General features: G+C 41.7%; 1 protein-coding gene and 2 long non-coding RNA genes across 13 annotated transcripts in view; 2 read left to right on the top strand and 1 right to left on the bottom strand.

Annotated features, from left to right (window-relative positions):
- Window positions 1-457, top strand: part of LOC117095045 — a 1,929-nt gene extending 1,472 nt beyond the window's left edge. Inside the window, exon 3 of the long non-coding RNA XR_004441788.1 lies at window positions 382-457. This is a non-coding gene — a long non-coding RNA (uncharacterized LOC117095045). The remainder of the gene's footprint in view (window positions 1-381) is intronic.
- Window positions 1-5,000, bottom strand: part of ZEB2 (zinc finger E-box binding homeobox 2) — a 136,357-nt gene that overhangs the window by 62,460 nt on the left and 68,897 nt on the right. The window lies entirely within an intron of this gene.
- On the top strand, window positions 468-2,551 carry LOC117095046. Its single transcript, XR_004441789.1, has 3 exons — window positions 468-508; window positions 1,583-1,645; window positions 2,475-2,551. It is a non-coding gene; the product is annotated as an uncharacterized LOC117095046 (long non-coding RNA).

Below are 5,000 nucleotides of genomic sequence, written 5' to 3'. Positions count from 1 at the left end.
CCTTCCCTCCCTTCCTCCCTCCACCCTTCCTCCCTCCCTCCCTCCCTCCCTCCCTTCCTTCCTTCCTTCCTTCCTTCCTTCCTTCCTTCCTCCCTTCCTTCCTTCCTTCCTTCCTCCCTCTCCACATCCCCTCTGCTCCCTTTTCTCAACCTAGTAAGTGAGCAATTAAGTCACTTAGCCAATATGGAAAAGATATACCTTTAGTCTTCAAGACTCCATTTTCACAAAGCATGTTACGTATGTATATTACCTTCAGCAAGGTCCAGGCTCTTTAGACCAATTATCTATCCAGTGCCTGGTGCTCTTTACTATGGGTATTCCTAGATCCCAGGGTATTTTTAATAGTCATTAATCTACTCTCATTTTTTTTTCTTCTCTCAGAAACTTCCACATATGAGCTTGATGACTCATAAGGGCATCATACCAAAGACTAAGAACTGGCCGGGCACGGTGGCTCACACCTCTAATCCCAGCACTTTGGGAGGCTGAGGCAGGCAGATCACCTGAGGTCAGGATTTCGAGACCAGCCTGGCCAACATGGTGAAACCCCATCACCACCCAAAATTACAAAAATTATCCGGGCACGGTGGCGTGCACCTGTAACCCCGACTACTGGGGAGGCTGAGGTGGGAGAATTGCTTGAATCCAACAGGTGGAGGTTGCAGTGAGCTGAGATCGTGCCATAGCACTCCAGCCTGGGTGACAGAGTGAGACCCTGTTTCAAAAAAAAAAAAAAAAAAAAAAAAAAAGAATTAAGTTTAATAACTGTAAATTTCAGTAAACTGATTTTAAAGTTTTTTTAAAAGTTGGAGCACTTTAGTATATAGCAGTGATCATATTTCTCTAAATGACATATTCTAAGTTCTTCAGGCCCCAGTTCCGTTTTACATGCAAGATTTCTCTGGCTGCTAAGTACTTGGTCGGTAATAGCCTTTACTGTATAAATAAGAGGGTTCTGACAGCAATGGCTTCCTCTGCTTTATGCAGTGGTAGCAGTGGAAAAATGACTGGGGTAATCAATAAGTAGCTCACAAAAATGTAGAGAAAATTTGCATAATTGGTTCTTATTAGCTTACCCATAAAATGTATTATGATACTTCTCATATGTCTAACATGCCTATATATGTTCTTCCTTCCATCACTAGATTTTGTTTAGGGCCTACAAATATGATCTTTATTATTCATCATTATTCCTTACCACATCCCCCAGTTACTCCCGTCTTGTCCATTCATCACAACTAGAGGAGAATTTTTGACTAGAAAAGAACACGTTTTCTCACAACTCTAAATTCTCCCAACTTATCTTCAATTAAAGATAAATTAATGAGCCATAAAAACTGTACCATGGTACTGGACCACCTGAACACGCTGAGGCCATGTCCCCCCTTAAAGCATGATGGTCCCTAACTCGTAGCTGAGTAAGGGACTGCAGCTTCGCATGCCCTTCTGACGGGCCCATCTGGCCTCTTTCAGGGCCCAACTTCAAATAGGAAGTGCAAAGAGAGGAAACAATTTTGCTAGAAGCTGGGGCAGCTCAGCCATGTGAATGCTCCTGCCTGGTAGACATTTTATATTTCTGTAGGTTCTGGGATCACGATGCTTCAATTTGAATCCATCTCTCTAACTGCCTAACTTGTAACTTCTGGTAAGTTATCCTACCTGCCTCCATGTCCTCCTTTATTAAGTGGAGGACAAGAATATCCACTGGGTCAGTGGGAGGTTGTGAAGGTTACGTGTAAAGTACCTAGACAGACCAGCTCCCAGAAAGTGCTTAGTGATAGATGCTAGGTGTTATTATAATTGTTAGCCAAGTCTAGGGACAGTTTTTGGTGACAGTGAGTTCTGTATCATTCTTTCACATGCTAATTTTGTGACAATCCTATGGTGACTTACAGTAGTCATGTTGAGCCGGTAAGATTTTATTTTTACTCTGTTTCTAAGTTTGATAAAGGGCAATAGAGGGCATTGAAAGGTCATGACATTTAAGCATGAAATATATAATTTAGGAGTTTGGGGGCACCTGCTGTGGAAAGGGGGCATCCCGGACACTAAACTAGGTTCTGTGCTGCCACCCTATGAGGTAGGCAGCAGGATTCCATTTTACAGAAGAAAATGCTAAACGTTCAAGATGATAAAGGACTTACTGAAAGTTCACGCAGCTAAGTGGTGAAATTGAGTTTTCCACTTTTCATCTGCCTCACCTCAAAATGCAACATCTCTCTGAATGCTGCATCACACTTTTCAAACTGTGCATGCAAGGTACATGCTAAAAAGGGCCTTTATGGTTTTTGACATTTATGTTGCACACATTCAGAAGAGATAAAAATAGACTCCATGCTGCTGATATAATTACTAGAGGCTATAAAAGCCATGCAAAATCTGGAGAGGGGGCGTGGGAATAGTCGAGGAAAGAACATAAACAAGGGAGCAGTGACACAAACTAGGACTTCATGCCATCCTTAATTCCTTCACAGAGCTCCACATAGTCCTACAGTGTTCCACCATATAAAATCAGACCTTCATTTTGAACTTGGAAACCTCCCCACTTGCAGGCAGTGGCAATGCCAGCAAGCCACAGGTGGGCACCACATGAGCAGGTGAGAAATGCCACTAGTAAGGGGAGGTTGAGGATCTGGTGCCTCTAAAAGAGCACATCAATCCTAATTATCCTGCGTGGGTGCACCACTTATGTCGTACTGAGGTACTTATTTTTTTAGTCAGGCAGTTTAAGAGAGTTTTAGGCAAATGAACGTCCGTGCCTTGGAAATCCCTGAGAAGACGTGAAGCAGCCTCAGAAAGAGAAACTGGCTAAGCTTTCAGCCTGTGTGCGCTGGGGTAAGGAAGCCACAGTACACTGAGCTGGCATAACTGCCCTTGGCCTGGCCAGCAGCATCTCGTCCTGCAAACTGAGAGAAACCTGAGAATGAACTTCTACACTGCACCTCAGAAGGCAGCAGGCGGGAGAGGAAGCCGGGTTGGGAAGTCAGAGTGGAATCTGAACACAGAAGACAGGGAGAGCTATTCAGGAAAATGTGCTTTGTTATTTCCTTCTGGCACCTTGCTCATTACCATTCTAATTTTTAAAATGCAAACTGAAACTCATACTAACTTTAACATCCTAAATGACAAACTAAAAGCAACACAACTCCCCCTTCCACTCCAGTAATACCCCTCATCCCTAAAAAACAACAGTGCTAAAAAAACCCATGAACACCTATAACAAGTACATCTTTAAAATGCAAATCCTTGCTTTTCTTGGCTTTTAGGTTGAAAGGTAGTGGAAAGTGGCTAAGAGTAAGATCCTGTTAGATTCAGTGCAAGGTGGAGGCTGGTCTTGAAACTTTGTATCTTCCCTTCCTGATTAGAATGAAGGTGGATGCCTTGACTCAGAGTTGGTGGCTGTTTTGAGAGCTGGCCTTACTTTGGACCATTCACGGGACTGTCTTCTTCAGCAAACAGTGATCATGAAATCAAATTCAGCTTTCTTTAGGAAAAGGACAAAAATTGGGCTGAGATGATTTGCTAGCGATTACCAACAAAGTCGGGGCAGTGTAAATATTAAAACATGTAGCCCTTAAGATGTCCAGCTGAGTACAGTGTAGGACTCACACAACTCGGATTCAGAAGAGTTGCCAAAACTTTTAATGTTTTAAGAAAGAGGATGAGTGACTTTTGGGTGTTTCGGACATACAGCCTTTCTGATTAGTTATTTTAGATGGCATATAATAGACTTGAGTAGTAAGAGCTATGTTGTATTTATTGTATTAATTCCAGTGGTAGGTACACCTGGAATTAATACATTGTATTACCACTGGAATTGCATTACCACTTGAATTAATACAATAAATGCAACATAGCTTAGTACTTAATTAATAAATTGTATTAACTCCAGGTATACCACTGGATCTACTATGGAAAAGTGTATGAGTAATGCCCACCTAATACAGAAGAACTTGTCATAGCTCTGAGGCAGCAACAATTGACGACTTGCTTTTACATAAACACTAGGAAGAAAGGCATGGCATCGAGTGTTTTGAGAGCTGAATTACATCAATATTTGCTTTTCAGAAAATCTAAAATTATTTCAATGCACAAAAGGTACATACTGAATGTAATTATAACTCTTCAGAAAAATCAATCTCTTTCTCTTTTTAAACCTACATAAAAATAAATTTTCTGACTATTTTACCTTTGGATTATCCTCTCTAATCAACAGTCTGATTTAGAATAATGCAAGAAAGTAATGCCTTAGTGTCTTAGGACCATTTATTAATTCCAGGTATACCACTGGAATTAGTACAACAAACAAATACCAATTCTACTTTCCAATCTTTAAGAATCATGAAAAGAAGTGTGTGGCTTACAACTGCATGTTACTTATAGCAGCTCTGAGTATGGTGCTTTTTTTGTTTTGTTTTGTTTTTGAGCCGGAGTCTCGCTCTGTCACCCAGGCTGGAGCGCAGTGGCATGACCTCAGTTCATTGCAACCTCTGCCTCCCTGGTACAAGCAATTCTCCTGCCTCAGCCTCCCGAGTAGCTGGGATTACAGGTCCCCGCCACCACACCCAGTTAATTTTTGTATTTTTGGTAGAGATGGGGTTTCACCATGTGTTGGCCAGGCTGGTCTCGAACTCCTGACCTCAGGTGATCCGCCTGCCTTGGCCTCCCAAAGTGCTGGGATTACAGGCATGAGCCACTGTGCCCGGCCTGGTTTTTTTTTTTAAAGTTAGCTCCTTCCCTAGGCACTGCCCCTGGGTCTCTGGAGTGGACAAGTGATTTTAGAAACTGAGAGTGGAGGAGTCATAAAAAGGAAGAGATTGGGAAAATACAGAGGGATAGAATATGTAAAAGAAAACACATTTAAATTTATTACTACACATGAGATCATATTTCTGGCACTTTGTAGAGGTCCTATAGAAGCTGTTAGTTCCCATATAGAAATACTAGAGTGAATAAATTGGTGTTAAATTTAAATCTACTTAGGAAGTAAAAGTCTATCT

This window comes from Trachypithecus francoisi, unplaced genomic scaffold (genome assembly GCF_009764315.1).
Source record: "Trachypithecus francoisi isolate TF-2019V2 unplaced genomic scaffold, Tfra_2.0 Lachesis_group13, whole genome shotgun sequence".
In the NCBI taxonomy this organism is placed as follows: domain Eukaryota; kingdom Metazoa; phylum Chordata; class Mammalia; order Primates; family Cercopithecidae; genus Trachypithecus; species Trachypithecus francoisi.
The sequence above is the reverse complement of the archived record's forward strand: the minus strand, read 5'-3'. Positions and strand labels throughout refer to the sequence as shown.